At 43.0% G+C, this 13,606-nt stretch overlaps 2 protein-coding genes across 3 annotated transcripts in view; one reads left to right on the top strand and one right to left on the bottom strand.

The window, feature by feature from the left end:
* Window positions 1–13,606, bottom strand: part of LOC145997195 (uncharacterized) — an 83,893-nt gene that overhangs the window by 28,462 nt on the left and 41,825 nt on the right. The gene's annotated exons all lie outside the window — the stretch shown is intronic.
* The window catches only part of Gli (carboxyl ester lipase-like protein Gli), a 151,747-nt gene continuing 149,728 nt past the window's right edge, over window positions 11,588–13,606 (top strand). The window contains exon 1 of the mRNA XM_083133930.1: window positions 11,588–11,596. The gene's annotated coding sequence lies outside the window, so the exon portion shown is untranslated. The remainder of the gene's footprint in view (window positions 11,597–13,606) is intronic.

The following is a 13,606-nucleotide window of genomic DNA, read 5'->3' as shown; positions in this document are numbered from 1 at the left end:
ATGTACGGACCCAAAGGAAGAAGTACGTGTTTTTGTGTTTCAAGGTTTCATCTTGGAATGGAATGTCTCACATTTATGTGTGTTTCCATTTCCAATACATTCGAATGAATACATATTCATTTCAATGGCATTTACAAAATCACCCCTGACATTTTATGTTAAATAAGTAAGATTATTTTTGTGCACGAGTGTGTTAGCCGATGCATAGCAAAGTATTTTAGGAACAACACTTGAAAAAAATTTTGAAGGACTAACTAATGAAAAATTTCTTTGTAATCGAAGATAATACCTTTTAAGGTGTGGTAATATTATAATGGGATTGAGATACCAAACTCTTGGATCCGGATCCAGATCCATAACTTTTGGATCTGTTTGGACATCCCTAGTCTGGAGCAAGCCTGGGAAATTCATATTGATGACCAACCTCCCCCCCCCCCCTTTCCGCAACATATCCATGCCACAATTCCGAACAGAGTTTCACAATTTGGCTCATTATTCAACTTGTATGGCACCCAGGAACATGACACATGTTTCAATCTCTTTGGAAACGTCCATTCTTTGAAGAGAATACTAAGGTTTGCAACTTCTCCCAAAAATAGCAGGAGAAGAGGGGGTAAACTACAAATTTTTATGGTTTTTTTTCATTGAAATTCGGTGGTTGCATCCCCAAACCCCCCTTCCTCGGTTCGGCGTTCTGAATTATACACGGTTGCATGCTATGATGTTTTAGCTGCAAAACAAAACTTATCCGAAGTAGATTGCTCCCATAGTGCCAGAGTTATAACAATTTTCATCCAAAAATGCAAATTACCTATTTTTCGTAAAAAAATATATCACATTTTCGCTTATTATTCAACTTGTATGGCACCCAAGAACATGAAACATGTTACGTTCTCTTTTAGCTGCAAAACAAAACTTATCCGAAGTAGATTGCTCCCATAGTGCCCGAGTTATAACAATTTTCATCCAAAATGAAATGGAGCAAGCCTGGGAAATTCATATTGATGACCAACCTCCCCCCCTTCCGCAACATATCCATGCCACATTTCCGAACAGAGTTTCACAATTTGGCTTATTATTCAACTTGTATGGCACCCAAGAACATGAAACATGTTACGTTCTCTTGAGAAATGTCCATTCTTTGAAGAGAACACTAAAGTTCGCGCCTTCTTCTCAAATAGCGGGAGTAGAGGGAACAAACTCCAGATTTCTGTTTTTTTCTTCATTGAAATTCGGGGGCCGCACCCTAGAAACCCCCCTTCCTCGGTTCCGCATTCTGAATTGTACACGGTTGCATTCTCTGATGTTTTAGCTGAAAAATAAAAATTATCCGAAGTAGATTGCTCCCATAGTGCCCGAGTTATAACAATTTTCTGAGCAATATGCAAATTACCTATTTTTCGTAAAAAAAAAACAGAGTTTTACATTTTGGCGTATTATTCAACTTGTATGGCACCCAAAAACATGAAAAATGTTTCATTCTCTTTTTAAACGTCCATTCTTTGAAGAAAATACTAAGGTTTGCACCTTCTCCCCAAAATAGCAGGACAAAAGGGGCAAACGACAGATTTTTATGCTTTTTTTTAAAAAAAAAATCGGGGGTCATGCCCTCCCAAGCCCCTCTTCCTCGGTCCAGCATTTTGAATTGTACACGGTTGCATGCTCTGATGTTTTAGCTGCAAAACAAAAATTATCCGCAGTAGATTTCTCCCATGGTGCCCGAGTTATAACAATTTTCCTCCAAAGAGTGTTCGAATTTAAAATTCCCGCCGAGAAACCTGGGCGAGATAAATTTCTCTCTCTCTCTTTTCCTGCCATCACTGGTTTCTGGCACCGTGGTTGTGTTGCACATAAAAGGGGCCTAAAAGTTGAGGCCGAAACTTACGAACGAGATTTCCTGTTCCCGTGCAGAGTTCCATAACAATATCTTTAAATAAATAAATAAAAAATAATAAAATAAAAAAAAGTCAATGAAGGCGAAATTCAGTGACATTTCCCTGACTTTTTTTGACACCTCAAATTCTCTGACTTTTATCGATTTTCCAGGTTTTCCAGGTCTGTCGCCACCCTGTTTTAAAGCATCGGTATTGGTATCAGTGGTAAATGCCAATAGCAACATACTGCAGTATATTTGTACAGGGTGGTGCAGAGACAACTGACACATTTCAAATGGTCATATATAATACAGTATGTCCGTAAATTCATGGTGAGGTTTCAGAGTCCTATAAAATCTAAACGAAACAAACACAAAGGATGATTACATAGTGGCCACTCTAGGACCATTATAAAATTCAAGTATAATTCCCGGTTTTCAAGGCGAACTTCCCAAAATTCAAGGCTACAAGAATATGTTCTCACTGTTTCAACCTTGTGTATTACCGCCTCTCACCACCCCCTTCCCCCCCCCCACATAAATACAGTATATTAATAATATAAAGAGTCTTTGTGATTCCAATGTATCCAAAAATTCTGATTCAATTCGCAAGGTGTCAAATTGATCGAGGGATAGAGCTGGGCAGTCATCATGTTGATAAATCATGTCAAGTCTTGCAGCTAGAGGTGCATTGTCCAACAACATTGCCATCCCATTCCTCAAAAAATGTTCATAAGTGATGCCATTTAAGATTTTGGGCAGGAAAAATGGCTCGATCAAATGACTGTTGATGACGCCCATCCATACTTCTGCCTGGGCGTGTGACAGTGTCTGGATGAAAATTACCCAAAGAAGTGGATTGGACAAGGCGGCCCGATTCTCTGGCTGGCTCTATCTCCCGATTTGACGCCTTGCGACTTTTACATTTGGAGCCACATGAAAGACTTAGTTTACAAGACACCGGTAAACTCGCAAGAAGAACTCAGGGAGAGGATCTTAACAGCTGGTCACATCAAAGACACCATCACATCACGAGTTACGAGACCAAATGTCCGTAAAAACCTGAGTGCCTGCATTCGTAATGGAGGTGCCCACTTTGGGCAAGATGTGTAATGTTCTTTAATTGTTTTGTTCATTGATTCCATTCACATGGAGATGAATGAACTATTATTTCTTGTACACAAATGTGAATGTTAGCAATATTTGTACCTTGTTGGATAGCTGATGACACAAGGAAGTAATTTAAGTAATTTGTACGCTTCGTGTCATACCATTTTTGTTATTAATACATTGCCAAGTAAACTAAGAGTGCATTTTTTTATCATCACTTGTAAGTTTAGACCCACCCGGTACTTACATGTGATTGTTATTTGCGAAAAACTTTTTTTTCAACGAACCACTTATTTGTTAGCTATCAGAAAATACTGAAATAAGTTCCATACAATAAGCAGTTTTTTCTCAATTCATCTTTTTATGTGGAAAATTGTCATTTTTTAAAGAAACAAAAGAAATTCGATTATCTCGAAAACTACTAATTTTCGGACGGGGTATCATATGGTCAAATTTATTGCAAATTGTCTCTACTTTAACCCCTTTCAGGGAATACATCTAATTACCAGTCACCCTGTGTGTGTGTGTGTGTGTATATATACAAATAATGAAAAAGACAGTAAACACTTACCACACGAATAGGAATAATTCAATATTTCGCGATCTGGGTCGCATTTTCAAGAAGGTAGATAAAAGATCGACGACACTTTGAGTAGAGGCACAGAATACTGACCGTAGCGTCTCTACGGTCAGTGTTGCCAGAAACAGTTGAAAGGAAACACGAAATACTTTAGCCAGTGTTTACTGTAAGGTGGGTGGGTAGTTTTGGGGAGGAGAGGAAAGAGTTACTGGTTGGCTAGGTTGAGTCCGGGGGGTATAGTGGCGTGCATGCCTGCTATATAGGCCCTTTCCCATCGCCTGCGGAAAGATGTGTCAGAGCGGGGGGGTAAAAGGTGGATGATGGCAACACGGAAGCAGTTATTGAAGGTGGTGTTATGGCTGTTGGTGTGGATGGCAACTGTGAAATCGGAGTTTTGGGTGGAGGAACGGTGATTATTTATCCTTAGATTCAAGGGGGTGGAGGTTTCGCCTAGGTAGAAGTTGCCGCAGATTTGACAGATGAGGGTGTAAATTAGGTTGGATGAGTGGCAGGTGCCCTTAGGGTGAAGGGTGAACTCACCTGCCGCTGTAGGGATCAGGAGGGTGGGGGAGGTGATGAGTATGGGGCAGGTCTTGCATCTGGGTTTGTTGCACCTGTGGGCTGGGGGAAGGGGTGCGGAAGGGGTGGGGGTGTTTCGGACCAAGATGTTTTGGAGGTTGGGGGGGCGACGGAAGACGACCCTAGGTTTTTCCCGAAAGATGTCTCTGGTCTCGGGATCACTGTGCAGGATGGGGAGGAGGGAGTGGAGGGTATGTCTGATTTTCGTAATGTGAGGGTGGTATTGGGTGATCAGAGTTGGAGGGTTGGTTTTGGGTTGTTTGGTGCGGTTGTGGGAGTTAGCTCTAGTGATTTGTTTGTTGATGAGGGTGGAGGGGTAGCCACGATTTAAAGTATTTAATTTAAGGTGTAGAGTTTATATTTGCCATTTCATATACTGAGACTCAAAATAAATATACAAAAAAGTCATAAATATTACAGGATATACCAATCTACGAAAAAATGTTAATTATACAAGAATTTCAAACTCAAATTTACCTAATTAAAATTCAAGATATCTCACTAAACGTCAGTCTGTCAGATAGATTGTTTTGCAAAGTGCGCCAGCAAAGTAAACAGATTGAGAGAATTCAGTTTTATTTCCCACGCAGCTCAGGGCATTTACAAAATGGCTATGTATAAACTCAATTGGATTTGTATTAATAAAAGTTGCGATTTTTCACGTCTACGGAGAAAAATTCAAGAAGAATTCACGCATAATTCCCGGAGCCAAAAATTCATGTAGTATAATTCCTGGAATTCAAGGAATTCCCGGTAAGTAGCTACCCTAGATTATTACACTGTATTGAAGAGTAACTCAAAGAGTTTCCTTACATGTTTAGTGCAGTTCGATGTGGCTTCCATTTCTTGCCCTACACACATCACGCATCTAATCAATATTCCAATTCTTGCCACACACGACTCAGATCAGGTGTAACGGACTGGATAGCTTCTCTAATTCTCTTTTTCAAATGATGAAATGTCAGGTCCGGTGATAGTGGTGGCCATGCCTTCCATTCACCCCTTCCTATCTATCACTGTGGAAATGTCTTATCCAGAAACTCGCAAACAATTTTGCCGTAGTGTGGAGGAGCACCATCTTCATTGCACACACAATGATATTCACGACGAACACGCATCACGTATTCAAATTTCCCAAGCCAAAGGATGCATTGAACTTTCCTCTGCACTGTCCACATCTTGACTGACTGAATGGCGTGATTTGCTTCACCGTCACGTGATTACCTGCGTGGGCATCGTAAGTCTTCACTTCGCTACGCTTACGAAATTTTTTTGAGTTACTCTTCAATGCAGTGTAATAATTATCCTTTGTCTTTGTTTCGTTTAGATATTATAGGACTCTGAAACCATAACTTGACTTTACCGACATACTGTATATGGAAACATGGGGGGCAAGCAAAACTGTTCATAAATACATCCAAGTATGCCATTTATTACTTACAGATTACGAGCTTATCTATTTAATATTACATCAACAAATGGCCTTCATTTACATCAGTATTTTTGCAAGCAAGTCTGAAAGTTGCCATACACGCACCTCCATAGGTCCTCATCGATAGCTTATCAGTGGCTTATCTTAGTTTTAATAGTCATAATACGTTTTTCAAATTTATTCATCCAAGCCAATGTGGCATTTCAAGATGGTACGTGTCCATGTCGACCAATATTGAACTGTCAGCTAAAGACACGCTGAGACTTCATTTTGTAATAACACACTGCTGCATTTTCTAATGCTCCATTTCAACTAACTACATGAAACAGCATCCTCTCCTCTACCGTTCCCCTTCCCACCAATGACTACAAATTTGAAATGTGTCAGTCAACTCAGCACCAAGCTGTATTTGAAAATAGTTCAAAACATGACCCCTTTTCCTGGAGTATTTAATATGCAATTTCTACTGTAACTGCTGGTAAAAACAAAATTTCTTGGTTGTTATTATTATTTATTATCTCAATAGGGATACAATTAAGCCATACAATATTCCATTTAAAACAATATTAATATAAATAATGACTTGATGCCGCGTAGTGGCCGTGGTGGCTCAGTCGGTAACGCATCTGACTACCATACTAAAGGTCCCGGGTTTGATCCCCGGCCGGTTCAAATCCGAGAACTTTTCTAACGTTGGAAGTGGCCCCGGTGCCCATCCAGCGTTGAATGACATGGGTACCTGGGGGAAACCCTGGGGGGTAAAGGCGGTCAGGGGTGTGATGCTCATCACATCACCCCCACTCATGACCGTTCAAGAAAGTGTGGGGCATTACCCACACCCCCTATATGCCTTCATGGCGTGGTGCTAAGCACAGGGGAGCACTTTACTTTTTTCTTTAATGACTTGATGCCCTATGTGGTAAAAAAATATACAAAAGCTACATCTAAGGAAAATTAGATGAATTTACATGAGTACAGTGAAACCCCGATGTTACGTTCCCGCATTATACATTTTCCCGCTTAATACGTTCATCCAGTCAGGCCTCGACAAAAGGCCATGTTAAATAATAGGACGTTCACCTTGATTTTATGTTCGCTCTAACTCCCGTTTCCGAGCCGTGACAAAAACTGTTGACTACGCGACTTCTCCCTCCACCTTCTTTCTTTTGCAGCTGTTTCATTCACCATGCGACCTTGAACTTCCAGATGTTAGGCTTTCCTGTGAAAGGAGGGAGTGAAGAGGCACCATCAGTGGAAGGCAAGGGGGGGGGGGGGGGCAGGGTACAACTTGCATTTGTCATACCTCCCTTGAGGGACCGGAAGGGATACAATGTGTGGATACAATGTGTGACTGAGGTGTCTTTGTTTCTCCTCCATAAAAACGCAAGTGGAGAATTGACAACAAGACTCGATCACCATTCGCTTCTTTGACCACACATTTACTGAATTCTTCGTAGTTGAAGAGAACGAAAAGAAGAGGGGGACTTGTTTGTAAAAACTTTTCCTTTCTTCTTGTGTGCAACGTTGAAAATGGAACAATTAAGACTTTGCCATACCAGATAACAACTGCGCTTTTTCTTCAATGGAAATTGTTTAGTTTCCTTAGGCAATATGATTAGATGTTGTTCGATTATTTTTAATCTGAAGTTTTTTCACGAACGAACGCTATATCATTTGGTTATCAGATGAAGCTGAAAACGCACAAGCTAAAGTGGTCATTTTTCTCTATGGGGAGATAGGACGATATTTTACTCACTGACAGAAAAATGTTCGTGTCAAATCAATTGTGTGAGGGGAGGAGAGGTTGGGATTAATGATTCTTCTACGTGAGGCAGAGAATGTTTTCTCTATGCATATTGCATAACTCGTATGTTGTAAAGTGATAGGGCCAGGATAAATGAGTGAATAAACAAGATGTGCGGCAATATTTTCTGAGAGCAGCCAAATTTAGTGCAGATCTAAATGTCATTAAAATGCGTATTTGGGCCAAAAGAGCACAGGGGCTGCCCAAGTGTGGTGCTGATCACTTCAGCTTCAAATTGGCAAAAAAATCGAAGAATATATGAGGTAAAGGTGGCTGGAGCATGGTGCTGATCACACCATCTGCCACATCATCCAGGTGAAATCATCTAGACGATATATTGCCGACATATATTGCATTGGCGATATATCATCATGATATTTTAGTGATATATATATATATATATTGTGTCGGCTATATATTGTCACGATATTTTTGCGATATATATAGTGTCGGCGATATATTGTGATGATATTTTAGCGATATATATATATATCATGCCGGTGATATATCGTCACGATATTTTAGCAATATATATATATATATATATATATATATATAAATATCAAACAAGGTAAACCTTTGAAAACCAAAATTTCCTACAGATCCGAGGTACAGACATGGGTACCAGAATGGCCCCATCCTATGCAAACCTCTTCATGGGCCAACTTGAGCAAGAGTTTTTGGCTACCCAACCCCTCCAACCCCTCCTCTGGCTCCGCTTCATCGACGACATCTTCATGCTCTGGACACATGGAGAACCATCCTTGTCAGCCTTCCTGGACCAACTTAACCACTTCCGTTCCCTAAAATTCACCTGGACACACTCCCCCAACCAGATCACCTTCCTGGATGTGGACGTGCACATCGAGGGAGGACACCTGACTACCTCCATCCACATAAAACCCACCAACCACATGCAATACCTACACTTCTCCAGCTCCCACCCGTTCCACACCAAAAAAGCAATTCCATTCTCTCTGGCCCTCAGGGGACAGCGCCTGAACACTTCACCCACCTCCCGCCAGAATTATAACCTCCGCCTACACCAGGCCCTGGTTAACCGTGGATATCCCTCCATCCTGGTCACCAAGCAAATATCACGAGCTGCCTCACATACCACTACCACCAAGAAACCTGCTGCCACCAACCCACCTGCACTCATCACCCAATATCATCCCCACCTCAACAAAATCAGGCACACACTGCACTCTCTTCTCCCAATCCTCCACAGTGATCCCGAAACCAAAAACATATTTCCCGACAAACCCAGGGTGGTTTTCAAACGCCCCCCTAACCTCCAAAACATCCTGGTCCACAACACTCCTTCACCACACATCCAACACCCCCCTGCCCATAAATGCAACCGACCCAGGTGCAAGACCTGCCCCATCCTCATCACTTCTCACACCCTCCAGGTGCACACGGCCACTGGCAAATTTACCCTCCATCCCAAAGGGACCTGCCATGCCTCAAACCTTATCTACATCCTCACCTGCAACATCTGTGGTGATTTTTACCTGAGGGAAACATCAACGGCCCTCAACCTCCGTATCAATAACCACCGCTCCTCCACCCACAACCTGGACTTCACTGTCGCCGTCCACACCAACCACCACAACATCAGTTTCAACGACTGCTTCCGGGTAGCGATCATCCACCTCCTACCCCAACCAGCCAACACCTCTGTTCGCAAAAGAAGGGAGAGGGCCTATATATCGGCCATGAGTGCAACCACTCCACCTGGCCTGAACAAGGCCACCCAGTAATGCCCAACCCTCACCACCCTCCCACCCTCCCGCCCTCCCTCCCAACTCATCCCACACACTCACAGTTTACAACGAGCCTGGTGACGAAACAGTGTTTTTTTCGTTCTACGCACCGCTTCTTCTTCAATGGGGACCTGGCAACTCTGCAGGACCCCAACTTCCGGTTCCGTCTTCTGATTCTTCTCACACCGATGATGCTATAAATTAGCGAAAATTTTGAATTTTCCTACTGTCCGGTGAGTGTTTCCTTTTACCTTGTTTGATTTTTACTTAGCCCTTTTGGCCCTCCTTGCTTTTATATATATATATATATATATATATATATAAACACAGGAATAGGATCAGAAAAGGTGCCAGAAGGGCGGATAAACACTAACGATGAAGGAGACAGTAAACACTTACCACACGAAGAGAAATTATTCTATATTTCGCGATCTATGTCGCATTTTCAAGTTGAAGAAGAAAGATCGGTGTTACTAAGCGAAGAGGCACAGAATACTGACCGTAGGGTCTCTACGATCAGTGTTGCCAGAAACAGTTGATAGATGACGAGAAGTACTTTTACCAGTGTTTACTGTAAAGTGGGTGGGTAATTTTGGGGAGGAGAGGAAAGGGTTACTGGTTGGCTAGGTTGAGTCCGGGGGGTATAGTGGCGTGTGTGCCTGTTATGTAGGCCCCTTTCCCAGCACCTGCGGAAAGATGTGTCAGAGCGGGGGGGGGGGGGGGGGGTAAAAGATGGATGATGGCAACACAGAAGCAGTTATTGAAGGTGGTGTTATGGCTGTTGGTGTGGATGGCAACAGTGAAATCGGAGTTTTGGGTGGAGGAACGGTGATTATTAATCCTTAGGTTCAGGGGGGTGGAGGTTTCGCCTATGTAGAAGTTGCCACAGATTTGGCAGATGAGGGTGTAAATTAGGTTGGATGAGTGGCAGGTGCCCTTAGGGTGAAGGGTGAACTCGCCTGCCACTGTGGGGATCAGGAGGGTGGGGGAGGTGATGAGTATGGGGCAGGTCTTGCATCTGGGTTTGTTGCACCTGTGAGCTGGGGGGAGTGGTGTGGATGGGGTGGGAGTGTTTCGGACCAAGATGTTTTGGAGGTTGGGGGGGCGATGGAAGACGACCCTGGGTTTATCCCGAAAGATGTCCCTGGTATCAGGATCACTGTGCAGGATGGGGAGGAGGGAGTGGAGGGTATGTCTGATTTTAGTAATATGGGGGTGGTATTGGGTGATCAGGGTTGGAGGGTTGGTTTTAGGTTTGAAGTCATCTTCACCACCTTCAAATTCACCTGGTTCCATTCAAAAGACCAAGTGACCTTCCTAGATGTGGACATCCACATTGCGGGAGACCACTTGGAAACTTCCATACATATTAAACCGACCAACCACCTTCAGTATCTCCACTACTCCAGCTCACACCCCTACCACACCAAAAAAGCCATCGCATTCTCCCTTGCCCTCAGAGGCCAGCACCTCAACTCATCCCCCTCATCCCGCCAAAACTACAACCTATGCCTGCACCAAGCCCTAACCAACCCTGGCTACCCCTCCACCCTCATCAACAAACAAATCACCAGAGCCAACTCCCACAACCGCACCAAACAACCTAAAACCAACCCTCCAACCCTGATCACCCAATACCACCTCCATATTACGAAAATCAGACATACCCTCCACTCCCTCCTCCCCATCCTGCACAGTGATCCTGATACCAGGGACATCTTTCGGGATAAACCCAGGGTCGTCTTCCGTCGCCCCCCCCAACCTCCAAAACATCTTGGTCCGAAACACTCCCACCCCATCAACACCACTCCCCCCAGCTCACAGGTGCAACAAACCCAGATGCAAGACCTGCCCCATACTCATCACCTCCCCCACCCTCCTGATCCCCACAGCGGCCGGGGAGTTCACCCTTCACCCTAAGGGCACCTGCCACTCATCCAACCTAATTTACACCCTCATCTGCCAAATCTGCGGCAACTTCTACATAGGCGAAACCTCCACCCCCTTGAACCTAAGGATTAATAATCACCATTCCTCCACCCAAAACTCCGATTTCACTGTTGCCATCCACACCAACAGCCATAACACCACCTTCAATAACTGCTTCTGTGTTGCCATCATCCATCTTTTACCCCCCCCCCGCTCTGACACATCTTTCCGCAGGCGATGGGAAAGGGCCTACATAACAGGCACGCACGCCACTATACCCCCCGGACTCAACCTAGCCAACCAGTAACCCTTTCCTCTCCTCCCCAAAATTACCCACCCACCTTACAGTAAACACTGGTAAAAGTACTTATCGTCATCTATCAACTGTTTCTGGCAACACTGATCGTAGAGACGCTACGGTCAGTATTCTGTGCCTCTTCGCTTAGTAACACCGATCTTTCTTCTTCAACTTGAAAATGCGACATAGATCGCGAAATATAGAATAATTTCTCTTCGTGTGGTAAGTGTTTACTGTCTCCTTCATCATTAGTATATATATATACATACACACACATATATATAGTGCCGGCGATATATCGTCACAATCTTTTGGTGATATATCATCACAATATTTAGCAATATATATTGTGTCGGCAAAATATCGTCATATTTGGCTATATATATTGTCATATTTGGCAATATATCGTCACGATTTTTTAGTGATATATATCGTGGAGACAATATATCGCCGATATCACGATACGGAAGAAATATAGTATCATATTAAATTTCCGATATCGCCCATACCTAATCACTAGTCTTGTAATTACTGAAAAGTGCCACCAAGTATTTCTGCCCCGATTTTCTTGCTCATGTGGAAGTGAGCAACCTTACATGAGACAACTTAACCAATTAACATAAAGGCGAAAAGACTTTCCTCTGGCGTCTAAAATTACGCAGTTGCTCTTCAACCTGAATACATGCATTCAACGAACCTAGTGTACTGCAAGTGAAAAAAAAAGATGCCCATCTTCCCCAGCATGAGCTTATTACTTGGGCACTGTGCAGAGCTATGCAGTAATTGAAGGATTCAGCCCCTTTCTCATTTTTAATGCCCCGCATCGGAAATCTTGCTCATATGCCTGAAGCATTGACATGAGAACATTGGAGAACTTCAAGCAGTGATCCTTCTCCCCCCCTCCCTTTCCTTCTTTCTTTCTTCCTGCAACTTGGCCAGGAATAAGCACACTTCTGATAAGACTTGTTCAGCGCCACTCAACCTATGCCTCAACTCAACCTTTTCATCTCCCCCCTTCCCCTCCCTTCCATTACAAACCGGTGGGAGGGGTGCCTGCGAGCAGCTGGCAACCGGCGCCAAATGTTTAGTCTCCTGGCTCCAGAGCTATGACTCATCCAAAGGGAAGAAAAACGGCATTGTTTTGAATCTCCTGTCCGAAGGTTAAGGTTGTTTTGTTTTGACGATTAGGAAACACTAGTACCAAACACAAAGCGAGAAGTTAGAAAAAGAAAAGCTATTATTTTTCTTCTTGTTCTGCCTTCTGATAAACACCTTGAACACACAGATAAGTGCAGGAAGGAAATGCACATGATGCTAAGAATAATATAATCGTCGCTTTTCTTTGGAACCACTCACGTGCTGAAAATAAATCACGCAATATTAAACGTTGACGGGAAGACAAAAAATAAATAAAAAGGAACACGTTATTTACAGGGAAACTATTGGCGGAAGGGGTGTTTGACCTCCGCAAGACTTCTAAAGTTTCGCACAATTCTCAGAGAAAATAATATTGCTGGAGTTAGAATTTATAGGCATGTTCAAGAATGTATTTTTAGTGTACTTCCACAAAAATATTGATTTTTCCAGAAACACAGTATAATTTTCCAGGATCTCCAGACTGGTAGAAAAACTGTTAATCGAGATCCACCAAACTAGATGTCTCAAATGAATCTAATAGGCAGCAGCTAAAAGCAGTGATCCACTGTCTACCCACAAGACAGAGGGTCATTAATCTGCCACAAATTTTCATTGCAAGTCTTCCATTTTTTCAGGGCGAAATCATATTATTACCTCATCCTGTTGCCAAATTCTTTGATATATTATTACACAATGAAAAAGGTCAATTGTGTAGAGGTTTATTGAGGTAAATGTAAAGTTCCCCATGTATATAGCACTGTGCCATGAAGGCACATTAAGGAGATGTGGGGGGCCCCACACATTCTCAAACTAAATTACTTTGGAGGTGGTGTGATGAGCACTATGATCCAGCCACCTTTACCCCTTTCCCCCAAGGATTTGAGGCTGGGTGAGCCCGAGAGCCACTTTATGTGAGGACAAGGCCATAAAAATTCCAACCTTAGATCACCCACCCCAGGAATCGAACCTGGGTCTCTCATGTGGTAGTCAGACTCCTTATCGATTAGACCACCCTGGCTCTAAGAAGTTTATTGCACTATTTATTAGCTTCAGTTCTCCCTTACAGTTTCCTGATTTTTATGGTTTTTATTTACG

The sequence above is a fragment of the Lepisma saccharinum genome, chromosome 13 (assembly GCF_977018435.1).
Source record: "Lepisma saccharinum chromosome 13, izLepSacc3.1, whole genome shotgun sequence".
Lineage (NCBI taxonomy): Eukaryota > Metazoa > Arthropoda > Insecta > Zygentoma > Lepismatidae > Lepisma > Lepisma saccharinum.
The sequence above is the reverse complement of the archived record's forward strand: the minus strand, read 5'-3'. Positions and strand labels throughout refer to the sequence as shown.